The following is a 16,488-nucleotide window of genomic DNA, read 5'->3' as shown; positions in this document are numbered from 1 at the left end:
CCACTTCTTTACAAAGACACCTGGAACCTTCTTGGAGAAAAGAGGCTAGTGCAGTGACTACAGACTGGCCCAGCCACCTGGGAGCTGTGTCTGTTTCATTTCTCTTCAAGTTGGGATTTCGAGGGCCTGCCTAAATTTCCCAGGGAAATAGACCACGCTTGGCCTTAATCTCTTCCCTTCTCCTTGTTTTTATTAACCAAAATATTTTCGCTCCAAATAACAAGATGATGTGAGGAGCACTGACTGTAATTTCCTGAAGTTTACTGGGTTGTGAGCACAGATGTGGCTCTTGGATGTGGACTGACAGGAAGTATCTGTCCCAGAGGAAGGCAGAAGAACACTCTGGCCTTTCTAGGGAGCCCCTGATGCTTATTAGGCTTCCATACCTCTCCTGAGTGGCTTTGCCCATCCCTTGCTGTGCAAGTGGATTTGCTGTTTCTAGAGGACTGCTTTCCTAGGCTCTGCCTTGTGCCTCCTGCACTCCAGGAAACCCAGCAACCTCATCTATCATCACCCTGAAGCACTGCTGGGAAAGGAGCATGGAGGCTTCATTGAATTTATGGTTTACCCACTTCTACTCCACCTGTCTTTGAGATCCCATGATTGCTACAGGATGCTACAGTACAGGATGATACAAGAGTGAGCAATTTGTTTTTTCCCAACAGTGCACTGCGCATGGGGGGAAGGAGGGAAGAAGGCATGTTGCTACATATTCTGGCATTCCCCCCTCCTGGAATAAATCAGGGCATCGAAGGGTAGAGCAGTCTCTGCTTAGGTTGCTTGTAAGTTAAATCTGGAGAAGCACAGTTGTCCCATGGAAAAATATTTGAGCAAACAACTACTGAAATAACTATTTTTTTTGTCTTTTGTCAAAATTGTTTGGCTTTGTTTATGTTTTAACAAATACAACATACTTTCAGTAGTAAATTACATTGTTAGTTTATAACTATTAAAATAATTTTCTAAATCCAGATTTTTGAAAAATATGTATAGGATGAGATATATTTTAGTAACAAACAAAAGTAAATTCTAATCATGAAAAGGAATCTTTATGAACAAAATAGATAGTATGGTCTGTAATGGGTACTTTAACTATTAAGCTTTAAAGATAAGAATGTGTTGCTATTTTGATATGTAGGGAATCAACTTAGAAAATAATTTCCTTAGAATCAATATAATTGGTTTAGGGTAATAAAGTTATTTCTTACATGATATTTTAACAAAACAATCTCTTAGATTTATATTGATCTGTCAGAGCTTGGCATCAATGATGTATATGGTCTAACAACTTGTATTTCTAATTTAGCTACATTTCAAAGCCCATGGAAAATATCCTTGTGATCTTTAGTATCAGCTAAGTCTTAAAGATTGGCAGATGGGAAAATAAGATCAATATTGACCTATAAACTTCAATTTGGAAGTTCTACAACATTGTCGGCATGGTTTTAATCAGATAGTCTTATCTGTCTTTGTTATATGTCAAACAATTCGCTACTGTAAATATAAGGAAATGGTAATGAATAGTACCAATTTGAAATAGCCATTATGGCTTTAAGCTACACATCCTTAAAGAGTGTGAGCCTGCATAATTTTTAACCAGAAGCAATTTTAAGTGGGAGATATAAAACCAGCCATTAAAAGTAGCAGGTGAATTTGAACCAATATAAACCCTAATCTATTTTGAATGCCAGCTTCATGCTTATAAATTTTGTTGGCAGCTTATTAAATGAAGGAGTGGCAATGACCTACACTTTTATCAAATATATATCACAGGTATAGATAAGTTTGTACATATATAAAATTTGATGAATTATTTTCTGAAGAGAAAAATGTGCTATATTCTAAAAAGTATTTATACATAATTATGAAATAGTATACTGTTTTCTACAGAATAGAGTCAGCTCACAGGAACTTTAAAGCTTCCCCCCTCTCCATTTCTCTCAAAAAGTGCTAGAGTAGAATGCATTGACATAAGAGCAAATTCTAATTTCACAATTTATAACCCATTTTTTTTGTTCCTTAGAGAAAGAAGTGTGAAAATATACTTCATACCTCAGTTCTCCAACACACTGCTCCTTATTCCTTGTGTTCATCCTTAGAAAGATATGATATGAATATGAATGTAAAGTGAGTGACCCATACTGATTATGGAGATTATTGAATACATTTCACACAACTAAGTTTAGTAATGAACTTACTTAAAATCTTTTTCTGCTATGTATTATGTGGATTACTTTTATTATGGCATTGGCTTAACATCTAGATCTTCCTCAAGTTTTTAAACTGTATTAATATCTTCAATCATTACATAATTTCATAAATCAACATAAATATGAATATGGCTTCAAAAAATAGAATGTGTATGTTTTTGAAATGTTCATTTACAATCTTCCAGTGAGCTAAATGGATTACACTTTTAAAATTTACATTTTAAGCATACTCTTTAATAGAATTGAAGTAGGGGGAATAAGTAAGAAATTAAGCTTATATGGGATCAAAAGGTGGAGACAACATAATAGAATACCAACAAAAAGAAGAGACTGGACCTTATGACACTTCACCACGGAAGAACACTATCAGAAATTTATGCTAGATTCCATGTGTGGTATATTTTGGCAAAATGAAAATAAATAAGTTATATAGTTTCTAATAATATGGCTATATTTTCCCAATTACCTGAGAATGTGAGGATGAGCACAGAATTAAGGATCTAGTTTGCTTGGCACAAAGAATTTCAAGGCAGGGAAACATTCCAGCTGCTCTTAGCTATTGCTCACTGCTATTACTCTCACCCAGTGAGTGAGCAAGAAAGCAGAAGAAAGAAGAGAAAAAGAAGGAGAATGTGAAGTTTGGTAAGGAAATGTGTGTGAGTACATGTAAAATTTCGGACAAGCAGAATAGATAACAAAGCATCTCTAATTGTTAAAGATATTAGAAAATATCAAAACAGGCCTAGCACTGTGCATTGAGACAGCAGCAAGGGCTTCCCCAAAGGCTAATATCCTACCCACTTAAGGCTCCATCCTTTGGAAGTGTAAACTTAATTGAAAGAGAGAGTTTAAACTCAAAATGTAGCTGAAACAAATCCCTGATACTTAAAAGGAAGAACTATTTCCCAAATACACAGTGGGTTACTACACAGAAGCTGATACAAGTGTGGTTCAAGGATATCAGGTTCCATCTTGAACTGGCAGCAAAACTTGGAAATTTCATTCTTATGAATTTATAGATATGAAAGATATAGGATTGACAAAGTAAGGGAGGGTTGCCTCACAGAGAGCAACTGAGCCAAGCCTATGTGTGGCAGTGTTTGAATCCCTACAAGGAGTCTTGGAAAAGTTATACCATGACACTGTGAAGGTCAAACTCAATTTATAATGGAGACCCCAATATTTTGGCAATAGCAGAACCATTAGACTTTAATGAGGAACATTAAATACATGGGATAGACCTGGCCCAGAAGAGAGATTGTGGGGAATAGATGCAGTAGAGCTCTAGCATTGAAGCTACCTATTACAAATTCCCATGCAGGAAACAGAATTTTATATTTTGCTATTCTCCCTCCTGGGTTTCTGTCTTACATTAGTATCGTTATTCATTGCCATGCTCTTTCTTTCCATCTGTAGTGGGAATGTTTACTCTGTATAAATCAATGTAAATATATCATATCTATCACTGTATGTTGGAAATATGTAACTTGATTTTTTTATATTACTTTGGTCTACAGTTGAAAGGTTGCATGAGTCTCTGCAGAGACTTTGTATTTATACTTTCAAATAGTGCCGAAAAATTTAAAGGCTATAGAATTTTGAAGCCATACTGAGATGATTATGAGCCTATAGGAAAATAGAGGAAGGGTTATGGTTAATTTGGATAGTCAACCTGATAGAACTGTAATCACCACAGAAATGATCTCTGAGTATATAGTTGTGGGAAATTTACAAGACTTATGGTAATTCAGGTAGACAAACCCACAGTACCCTGGTGGCACAAGTTCATTGGACTGAGGTCCTAGACTGAATGCAATTGAGAAAGGAAACTGAGAAACTCAGCTTTCTCAAGCTCCAGCTGCCATGGCTTCCTTGCCAAGTTTGTGGATTCTTCTTTCAAACTGCAATTTTTGAATTGCTTTTCTCAGGTATTTTATTAGAAAAAAGATAATGAATAAAATAGACTTCTATGTCTCCTTTCATATCTTAGAAAAGTTTCTTATTTTGTCCATTCAAAGTAATGTTACTAATCGAGTTACTTCATGTTTTTGTACTGTTCTATCTTTTGATAATTAGTTTGCTGAATATTTCTATTATGAAATGATTTTAAATATCATCGATGATTTTCTGCATTAATCAAGATGATGATATTTATCTTTCATTCTCTTGAAGAGTCACAGTACATTTAATGATTTATGTATTAAGTGTATCTTGACACATCCGCATACCTCTGGCATGAACCCACTTTATCATTTGGAATAATTTTTTTTTCAGTTTTCTTAAGGGGGTTGTTTGTTTTTTGTTGAGGATTTTGCGTTCTCCATTATCACATACAGTCAACTATAACCTTACTTTTTGTTGTGTACCTATCACAGGTTAGTGTCAAAGTGATGGAAGAACTGTTTGTTCTAGCAAATAAGAAAAATAAAAGAATTTTGATAGTGTCTTCCCTTGAAATGTTTGATAGACATCAATATTCAAAATATTTGTGTCTTTGGCTTCCTTTGATAGAGATTATTTTATTTTAATCATGTAGATCCAATTTTATATTATTTATTTTGTCCAATTTATGCATATGTGCATACTTACAAAATGTCATATGGTAATTTTGTCAAATGCTTTCACTACATTTGTAGATCCTGTCACATATTTCCTCCTTAATAAGTAGATTTATTGATATTTTACATAGTAATTCTATGACTTCTTTTCTGTATGTAAGAAATTGTCATCTTATTGTCTAGTATACTGTTATATTTATGAACCTAAGTTAGCTTCTCTCCTTGTCCTCTTGCTTTAACTGGGACTACATTCATGCCCTTACATAGTTAGCTAATTGTCTATATTTCTTTTCAGAATGTTTATTAGAATTCAGCATTAAACATATCTTAACCTGGATTTTTATTTTAATTTTTATATTGTTTTAGTCTAATTTTTACATTTTCTCATTATGTCATGAAGTTGTTTTATGTTTTAAAATTAAAATATAAACACATCACTTCCCCCTTCCCTTTCCACTCCCTAATTTCTTGCATGGTCACTGCCCACTACTCTCTTTTGCTACTTCTCAAGTTTATGATACATACACTTTCTCTGTCTCTCTGTCTCTCTGTCTCTCTGTCTCTCTCTCTGCCCACACACACACAAAACACAGGCACATGCATATGTAAATGAAACTGATTCATTCCATTTCATGTTATTTTTATCTGCATAATTTCAGGGGTTTGTATTCAATAACTAGGATTTCACTAAGGTGCCAAGACTAGCCTTGAAACACACTTAGTATTTTAGGTAGGTCTTAAAATCAAGTTCATCTTGCCTCAGCTCCCCAATTAACTGGAGTGACAAATCTACCTTTCTGTTGGTATTAACTCTATCTGAAAAGCCCAATTTTTGAGTGTTTTTCTTTATAAAATCAATGCATTTAGTAAAGATATTGTTATTCAGATTAAAATAGTCCTGTATTAGTTTTAGCAGGATGATTAAGAGAATTTTTTTTATTTTTTATTAGATACTTTCTTTATTTACATGTCATATGATTTCTTCTTTCCCAGTTTCCCCTCCAAAAATCAAACAAACAAGCAAAAAAACAAGAACAAACCTCTGTTGCCTCCCCCCCATGCTTGCCACCCCACTCTCACATGCTCCACCATGTTTATAGCAGCCTTATTTATAATAGCCAGAACCTGGAAACAACCCAGATTAAGAGATTTTAATGTCAACTAAATTCAGGGACTTGAGAAAATATACATTTTTATTCTTTTTAAGGGAGTATTTGAGCTGAATTTTGCATATTTTTCACCTATGCATTTTACATGCACAAATAGTTCAGTCTTGCAGCTGGAGAAACAGCTTTGAAGTTAAGAGCACTTGCTGCTCTTGCAGGACACAGCTATCGATAAATTTGTAACTCTAATTTCAAGTGACCCAAGGCCCTCCTCTGACCTCAGCAGGCACCCACATTCATGCAAACATATCCATACACAGGTATATTCACAAAAGATGCAAGATGAAATAAATCTACCATATCAGAAAATTCCTTCCTTAGTTTTCATTTAGTTAATTCTAAACCCTATTATCCAAAGCAAACATTTACACAGTTTCTGCAAATATAAACCAATCTTTCTTCTTTACATCAGTATAGAAAGAGTATGAGAATGCACACTTTTGTTAAAATAAGAATTTCAAGTTAGCAGGACTGACACATATTGAATTATACAATTGAAGCTTTTAGGAATGAGTGGCTGAAGAAATAGCACAGAATCAAGAGCACTTACTGGTCTTCTAAAGGAAAGGAGTTGGGTTCCCAGCGCATATATCTTGCAATTCATAACTGCCTGAAACTCCAGTTATGGCATGACTGTGTTAAAGTGGAGACCTAGGTGTGTAGGAGATACCAGCACCATAAGACTTCACTGAGCAAAGTGGAATGCATAGGATGGATCTGGCCCAAAAGAGAAACTATTAGGGATCCATGCCAGGCAGCTCTAGGGTTGAGGCTATCTGAGACTTTTTGAGACCAGATGATTCTATTACAATTTCTACTGCAGGATACAGAGTTCTAGAATTTGCTGTTCTTGTGGTGTTTCAGTCATTCTTTGATGTGACCATTCCTTTCTAGTCAATTAAGATTAAAAATTTAAAAATATTTGAGAAAAAATATATAATTATTGCTATTCATTTTTAATTAAATAATATGACTTGCAAGCAACAACTATGAGTGTTGGAGTCATAGTCTGATACACAGGCTGGGAAACTTTTTATGAAAAGCTGGATATCAGGTAGACAACTGTGGAGAGATACTGAGCAGTATATGGATATGGGGTGGATATGTGTGGGTAGGCAATATGAATATGGGAAGTATGCTTAAGAGGAGGTAATGGGTATTGAATGATCCTCTTTCAGATAATTATATTTGTTTTTCTGAAACAAATGCCTTCTGGGGAAAATAATAATGTCTCCTAAAGGTTAGAATTAATTACCTGGGGAAATTCTACTAATTCTTTCTTTCTTTCCTTCTTTTCTTCCTTCCTTTCTTCTTCCTTCCTTTCTTTCTCTTTCTTTCTTTTTGATAACATTCTGAAAAGCTTTACATTTGTTAGAGGTCAAAATGTATGCTAAATCATGGCCTAAGCAGATGATAGGTAACAATAAAACCACTAATATCAAAGCACATAAAAACTAAATGTTTTTATTTTTAACATGTTGGAGGAACTTAGCATTTGAGATATATGTTCCAGGGAGTTTTCTCTAATAGAAGAACATTTGAATCAATCCATGTGTTTCTATTTTCAGATATTTTATTTAGTTTAACTGATGTATTTGTAGATCTTTATGCAATATTGTCCAATAAAACTAATTATTCATTAAGCTGTGTCTTAGCTGAGAGTTACATTGCTAATTCAGGGGCTAAAGTTTGATTTCCTAGTATAAGGGTTGCAAGGTTACTTCTAACAGAGGGATCTTGAGCAAGAATAGCATTGTCTGCCATGTGAGAATTAAATACACCAATGGATAACTACTTAGTTTAACATGGAACATGTTTGTGACACTCTAGTATTATATTAAGGCCAAACAATCTGTGTTTTAAAAGAAGTCTTGAAGCTCAATTTCAACATAGACATTCATCAAAAGTGATATTGACATTCATCTCATTGCCTAAGTTAAACAATTAAAGCCTTAATTATACATAGCTGAACTTTTCAGTGTTTCATATGCCAAGATTATTTCTTGATAGAGATTTGTTTTAAGTAATCATAGTTTCTGAGTGCACTCATGTTGTTAAAATAATAGCAGAGCTTATGTTTGTTTTAGTCTGTGTGTGTGTATTTTGACTTTATTTTTCCACATAGAACATGTATGTTTGGAGCTTAATCATTAGTCAGTCTATAGTTAGAACTTTCAAACTATCTTTCACTAAGGCCACTTTACTTCAGGTGCTGCTGGTTTGCTTAGTAAAGATAAGTTGTTGACAGCTATGTGTTATCAGGATTGGGATAAACCAAACTCAATGGCATATTGACCATAAAATGAGGCAGATTTGTCTGAAATGATTTTTTCATATAGTCCAAAAGAGATGCATCTAATTTAGTGACCCTAACATTCAATGTGGACTGAGATGTAGCCATATTTAGAAACTTGATAGAAATTTAATCATGTAGATACTCCATATGATATATATATATATACATATATATATATATGTGTGTGTGTATGTGTGTGTATGTGTGCATATATATATATATATGTATGTACATACATATATATAATCTCTTATGCAATGTTTAAACTCAGAGACATGAGATATACTGTACTTTAAATAATGAAAGTTATAACAATAAAATCTCTTTCAGTTAGATTAAAGAGTTTTCTTAGACAATAGTACTTTAATTAACAGAGATTAGCACCTAGGACAAAATAGAGAATTATTTTGATAATCATAGTTACATTGAAATTTGAAAACTATTTGAAGAAAGCACTTTAGCACATATCAGGGTATGGAAATTTTATGGAATAACATTGGTAAGAACCCACATTTGTACATATGAAAACTTCAAATCTGTGGCTCAGTTATTCTCAAATGGCTATAACTTCAAAGGAAAATATCTTCAGGAAATTGAAGACTATATTAAAGAGAGACTTGGAAGACTTGGAAGATAGATTGTTAATATTTTAGATATCCTTAAAATATTGTAAGGGAAGAGCTATTAGAATACAGTCTATAATAGTCTATAATAAATAGAAAGAGGAACAACTGGTTGATCAGGAAATCCAATGCTAAGAAAACCATATGAATTTTGGCTAATTGTGCAAAGTCTTGGTTTCTTTCTTTAGCAATGACATCCAGGTTAAGTGAAAACACAATCATTTCTGTTGTGCTCCATAATTTATAGTGGTTGTAAAGTTATTACTACAGTCCCTGAAATAGTATTTTTGTTCAAGTCATTAATCTCAAAGGCTTAACAGCTAAGTAAGCAATAAAGGAGTGAATTGTTCGTTACTAGCACTTAAGAGCTAGCAAAACGTTGAAGAATAAGCCATTTCCATAGGAAGGAAGAATATACCAGCATGACCTAGTTAGGCTCTACTTTGCTTTAAGGATGTCCCCATAATTATGTGAAATTTGATAAGAAGGATAAGTAATGAGAATACTTATTATGTTGCTATATTTTTGACCTATGTTAACTTATTTCTAATTTATAGGGACTCTCAAATGTTAGGCCACAAAGGTGATATGGAACATATGCTTTTTAATAATTTTTAACTGTTAAGACTTCAGGGATATAAAATTAACTCAAACAAATCAGTAGCCTTCCTCAACTCAAAGGATAAAAGGGTTGAGAAAGAAATTCAGGAAATGACTCCCTTCACCCTAACCCTAATTCAATATTTTGGTGTGACTCTAACCAAGCAAGTGAATGATCTGAATGATAAGAACTCTAAGTCTTTGAAGAAATAAATTGAAGAAGACATCGTAAGATGGAGAGATTTCCCATGCTCATTGATTGGCAGGATTAACATTGTAAAACTGGACATGTTACCAAAAGCAATCTAAAGATTCAATGTAATTCCCCCAAAATTCCAACTCAATTCTTCACAGAGATAGAAAGAGTAATTCTCAAATTCATTTGGAACAACAACAACAGCAACAACAAACAACAACAACAACTAACTGGTTAGTGAAAACTATTCTCAACAATAAGAGAACTTCTGGGGAATCATCATTCCTGACCTCAAGCAGTAGTGATTAAAAAATGCATGGATTGATACAGAGACAGGCAGGTAGATCAATGGAAAGAATTGAAGACACAGGAATGAACTCACACACCTATGGTCACTTGCTCTTTGACAAAGAAGCTAAAACCATCCAGTGGATGTGTTAGTTGCTTTAAGCCTCAAATGTGATTTTTTAATAATTGTGCAAGGAAATAACAATTTACACTTTTCAACATGCTGACTGGCACATAAGGCAGCACCATTTGTTAAATATGCTGTCTGTTTTCTTCTGCCACATACCCACATTACCATGATATTTTGACCTAATGATATCTGCTGGCACAGTGCTAGAATTACAAGTGTGTGGCATTATGTGATTTATTTATAAGTATCAAACTCAGGTCTTCTTGTGTACATTACCAATATTTTAACCAATCTCTGGCCTTGTAATAGAGTCTTAGTGGTGAGATCCACAGCAATAAAGTTGTTCTAATACTTCTGAAGGCATTATTGTTTCCCACTTTTAAAAACTGTAAAGCTTACGCTATTAAATAAAGAAGTAATGAGAATTCTCTACTTTATTTATTGAGTTTTATGTAATTAATATTAATTCCTGAAAGAGTATTTTATCTCATTCTTGGTCATACTATCTGTTGCCACTGCAAATTTATAAGTTTGGATTTATTAAGACAATTCAGAAGTGTCAAAGCCTTAATTTGATTCTAATTTATTATGCCCTGCATTAGCAATTTATGTTGCAGACAAAAATTGTGACTGTTTATATTTACAGGAATATATACCATATATGTACATATATATATATATATTCATTTCTCAAAGGGAGATATAAGAGTCATACCCAGCCTTTATAAATATATCACTTGAGCTGGTTGGGTTGAGCCTACACAATTTTTATCTATCCCTAGGCCTAGGCCTGGAAGCTTTAAGCCTCTATACAATCTAGTCTTCTGTAAGCACAGACCCTGAGGGCTTCAGCTTCCAGACTCCACCTGCTAACCTAGGCCTAGAATGTTTCAGCTTCTAAGGCATATTTCTGAATAAATTCACCCTTTCTAGCTCTTCATGAACTCTGGTTACCTGGTTTACCTCAGCTCTTCAGGCTCAAACTAATCTCCAAGTTGACTGACTCTAATTGACTTCTCTTGGCTTCTGATTGAATTGTTCTGCTTAGAAAAACTGCCTCTGAACTCCACAAACTGAAAGGAACTGAGTGGACTGTACAAACTCAACTGAACTCAACTGCATTCAACTGAACTGCACTGCACTCAACTGAGCTCAACTCCACCTCTCTCTCTGTACTGCTCTTAAGTAGTTGCTCTTTCTTTTTCTTGTAAGAGTTGGGTATATCCTATCTCTAACATTTTGTCAACCTTTTTTCTGATTCAACATTTTGTCAGTCTCTCAATCAGTGGTCAATTTTTGGGATTAAATTTGTACACTAAGGGCAGTAGACATGTTGTTGGATTAATATTCATAAACTGTGAAATAATTATGGCAATAAGAGTAATGTATTAATATATTATAAATCTAACCACATATTTGTAGGGGAGATGTTTAAATATTCTTTTAACAAATTTCAGATCTAAAACACAGTTTCATGAATTTAATGGTAATATTATGCATTAATATCTCCAAACTTAATGATGGTGCAGAGTTGATATTCCACTTATTCCCACCCACCAACATCCTGTCAATTACTATTCTACTTTCAGGCTTATTAGTGTTTTTTTTTTTAACTTTTCTTTCTTTTTACTTTGACAAGAAATTGAGGTCATTTAATACTTGGTCTTACTGTGCCTAGCTTATGTCATTTAAAATATGCAATACTGTGACATTCAAAAGTGTTTTTGTGTTTGTTAAACTTTATAATAATAATTTAGTCATTTTAAATTTTGATTTGAACACTTGATCCATTTGTGCTTAAAATAATTATGTTAAATTATGTCTTTTTTCTTATTAAATGCTTACTAAGTCCTTACATGGTAAAAGAAAATTAAGAGAGGTATCTGGATTCCCTTTCACAAGTGTAGGGATCTAATACACGATAGTTTTACAAATATGGTTCACTAGCTTCTGAAGATCTCACCCTCAAATATTATCAAACCAGAGATTAATATATTAGCATATATATTTTAGGAGACATAAACAGTCAAGAAATTACAGTGACTATAAAAAACTTCATGCCTGATTCGTACTTGAGAAATAGAATGGTATTCTATGTTATGTTATATATGTATGTATGTATGTGTTTTCTTCTTTATTTTTACAGACACATATTTTGAATGACATTTCTTTAAAGCCAGCTCTGCTCTACGCAGAAAAGCAAGAAATTCCTCTAGATTTCATGTCCTCTTTGCACAATACAAAGACTGACATCTACTGCCTAAGCAATTGGACCCATTTGTACACACTCAGATCTCTGAGTGAAAAATGTAGGAAATATGGAGAGAAATAAAAATAAAGAAAACAGCTGGGTATTTCTATCATTAACTTTATGGCAGGAATAAACATGGCTCACATGATATGCTCAGGACAGAAATCAAGCAGATTTGGCTGAGGAAGAGATCAACAGCCCTCATGCAAGATCTGAAACCTCAAGCCTGAGTTTCTGAGTATCTTTCAAATTGTGAGGCTGTAAACTATAGTGATTTTTGTCCATAAGGGAACCTTTGCTGCTTCTACCATTGATAAATTCAATTGCCAAGAAAACTGATTCAGATCCCCACACAGTTTCCTCACTGCCATATATTTTTTTCTCTGGCAGTCTTTAAAAACCTGACCTTGGCTTGAATTCCTGTTCCTTTGAGCCACCATAGTTACAAGACTGCTGAAGCAAAGCTCATTTTTGTAACATTACTTGGTACTGCAGCCTTGACAGACTGTACTCACTACCTCACTATGATTCTCCCACCTCCTTCAGAGAAACCTGAGCTTGTATTGTAACTACAACCACACAAAGCGGCAGCTGCAATTACTCAATACTGTAAATTAAGCTCAACAGCCTTGGCAGGATCTGAGTATTGATTGAACATTCTGAGGTAGTCTTCTTCCAAATCAAACTTGAGGTGCTGCTGCTGCTGCTTAGTAACATTGGTTCACAGTCCACCTGCACATTCTTTATGTGCATAAACCACCACCTCTCACTCTCAAAGCCATTACCACAAGGTCAGAGAAAATATATAGGTACAAACCTCCCCAAGGAACAGCAAAGAAAATTACACTATTGCAATTTGTACCTATGGCTAAGACTGGCACTGACACTTTGACTATTGAATGCTGCCTGTTGTGCCTTGCGTAGCTGATTGTGTACAAATAGCTGATCCTTTTTCTCATGATTGCTTCTGTCAGTGCCTGTATGCATGGATCCACAGCTGATCCCTGCAACTCCTCATTAATGCACATCCATCATTCTCTTAATCATCCATGCTCATAAAAGCAGCCTATACCCATCACTAACTTTCATTAGGCCCTTGCAAATACGTACATGTAAGATTCCTATCAACACCATTATGGACATCCCTGTAGTTACCTTTTTAAGATCTCCTTCTACCACCGTGTATAAGAATGCAACTGGCCTTTAATGCTATGGATATTCCTGTAGCAGGCCATTAAGATAGTGAATAACTAAAGTGTTAATTCTATGTCAAACACAATTTGTCTGGAATGCTATACACTCTATCTGTAGGAATAGCTGAGGATTCACAATACTCATACAACCTCTTCCAGTGCATTAACAGCTTAGATGCCAGTAACTGTATAGTTGTTACTGTGAGGTGAGAAGTCTCACTGGCACTTCAGAACCAGAATGATTGAAACTGGAACTCTGAGGTAGTAACCCCAGTGTCATAATGCACCTCACTTCCAGGATTCAGAGTGTATCTGATTTCTTTTCACGAGCATTCCATACACTATGGAGGAAGTAACAGCTTCTTCTAATAAACCAACAACACATGGGAAAGAATAAAGAACAACTAGACAAATTTAACATCATTACCAGAACACTACCTATTCTCTTTAAGGTAAAAATTGTATCTTTTGTTGTTTGTTTGTTTTTTATTTTATTCACAAAACTGAAGTCACATAATGGGGAAAAGGTGGTTTTATCAATAAATGGTGCTGGGGAGACAATAAACAATAGCAACAAAGAACTCAAAATATATTGAATAGATACATTTAACACCTTAAACTACTGAACTTCTGATAGCCCACATGGAAAATCACTCTGATACCAGTCTTCATACCTAATGAGGTTTTAGATATGACAACAAAGACACAGGGAAACAAAGCAACAATGAATAAACAAGTGAAATCGTATCCAATATAAAGTTCTGCAACAGGAAATAAAACAATGAATGAAATAAGATGATTACTAATGTGAGGAGAAGAAACAGTTGCCAGGCTTTGGGTGAGTTGATAGGAAAGATACACCAGTTTCATTTCTTATTTGTGGAGGCTCCGTGTTGTGTTCCATAATTGGCTTTGTTAAAATATGTTTACTTACTGGATCCTTGATGACCTTCTCCTTATATGTTCTAGATGTTTACTTATTCTGACAAGTCTGAGATAACAGCATAGTGTTGTTTTAAGTCTCATTTTTGTAATTTGTTTTTTGCCCATTCTTAAGCATATCTGGTTCCTATGCACATTTTAAAATAAGGTTATTTTCTTACTACTGGTATGTTTAGCTCATTTATGCATATTGGTTGTTAAGTGTTTGTTAAGTACATACTGTACTAATATGTTCTATTGTTCTTCTACAAGTGAAGTCTTCATTCTGCATCATTAAACGTTTATTTTGAATTTTGAAATGTACATGTTTAAGTATTTTTGATTACATCAATGTCTCTGTACCATGTACATATCTAGAGCATGCAGAGCCCTAAAGAAGGTGTCAGATTCCTTGGGACTGTTTTTACTGGTGGTGTGAGATACCATGTAGGTGCTAGCAATTAAACTCAGGTTCTGTCTTCTAACCACTGAACCTTCTATCCAGCCTTCATTTTTTTTAAATGAAAACAAAATTTTTTCACTTTGTTAGTAATACCCCACTTTTACATTTGATTTTGATGCCTCTGTTACTGAATTCATTAGCAAGAAAATGTTGGCAAGGTAAATATCCCAGAGGTTTTCTATCTGTACTTTTTTCTTCAAGTTGTCTTTGAGTCCTGGCATATTTAACTCTTAAATGGATGTTTTAATGTACAAGTTTTCTTATATAAAACTGAAAATAATAAAACATCACACACTGAAATTAACCAGACCCAAAGTCAGAATTTTTAATTCCTGAATTCTGTGGGTTTTTTTTTTTGTCTCAATGTTGCTATCTAGTTGCTAACCATTTATCAAAGTACTGCCTTACTGTGTGCTCTTGGTATCTTTGGCAGCTTTGTAAAAAATTATGTGACCAAGGTAAACAGGAGCTTTTTCTTTTCTCAGAATTTAAATTACCATATGAAAAGGTGGATATAACTATGCTTTATTGATGCCCATTAAGGCAAAGCTACTTTTTCCAAGTCAATAAAATGGATTCTGAACTCTACTGGCAGGGTAGAGATTTGACATTCCAAGCTTCCCCAAGCATTACACACTATTGTCTTTTCATTTCAAAAGTTAATTCAGCTAGGGTTCACAATCATTTGGCATTGGCTCTTGTTTTGCTCAGAATTGGTGTTGCTGTATAATGGCTATGGCACTGTACATTCCAAAATTAATTATGAATGCACTTCAGAGAACTTATGCAGGATGTAAATGAAGATTTCTTCTTCCCTTTCATTTTAACTAAGTGTGTGCACTGTTTTCCCAGGTTGTGATCCCTCTTGTGTCGCAGTGTATCATTGAACAGTTTCTGACAGTAATAAGGCAGGCAGAAGCACCTAAGTGTATTTCAAACACACAAGAAATACCTTTGTCAGGTTGTCAAGGAATGTCCCCAGAGACAAATGTCTTCACAGTGAAGTGGTTACAACACAGAAACAGTTATGAAGATGCTACGATCCTGTCCCTGTTCCACAGAGCAGTCTGAAACATAAAAAACAATAACTCAATTTACCTGACCTCTGTCTGTGCTTATCAGCTAATTCCATGTTGCTTTAATGGAAGTCACATCTCATAACCTTTGGAGAAACATTTCAGAAGGTTACTTAATAAATATTTAAAAAATAATGTTCCTGAGAACAGATCTCAAACCTATATAAATAATTCAACACAGACCAGAACACTGAAAGATTTCAGCTTTTCAAGTGCTGAATATAAGCTGAGAATGGTTGTAAAAACCTGATCAGTGAAACAACTTCAGCTACAGCACAGGGACATACTGAACATACTGCAGGAAAGTTCATGCTAAGCCTAATATATCAGGAGATGACAGCATAGCAAAGACAGTTTGAGGCTAAGGATATTTCTTAGTGGTGGAATACTTAACTAGAATGTACAAAGTCCTGATTTTGATCCCCACCTCTATAAAACACAAGTTTTATATTCATATCCCAACTGATATTCCACATGATACAATATTGGAAAGAACCAGCCTAAGGAATGAGAGGAA

General features: G+C 34.3%; 1 protein-coding gene across 1 annotated transcript in view; it reads left to right on the top strand.

Annotated features, from left to right (window-relative positions):
• Positions 1 to 13,843: 13,843 nt before the first annotated feature.
• Positions 13,844 to 16,488, top strand: part of Cpxcr1 (CPX chromosome region candidate 1) — a 119,835-nt gene continuing 117,190 nt past the window's right edge. The window contains exon 1 of the mRNA XM_031376069.1: positions 13,844 to 13,963. The gene's annotated coding sequence lies outside the window, so the exon portion shown is untranslated. The remainder of the gene's footprint in view (positions 13,964 to 16,488) is intronic.

This window comes from Mastomys coucha, chromosome X (genome assembly GCF_008632895.1).
Source record: "Mastomys coucha isolate ucsf_1 chromosome X, UCSF_Mcou_1, whole genome shotgun sequence".
In the NCBI taxonomy this organism is placed as follows: Eukaryota; Metazoa; Chordata; class Mammalia; order Rodentia; family Muridae; genus Mastomys; species Mastomys coucha.
Note: the sequence above shows the minus strand (reverse complement) of the source record. Positions and strands in the feature narration are given on the sequence as shown.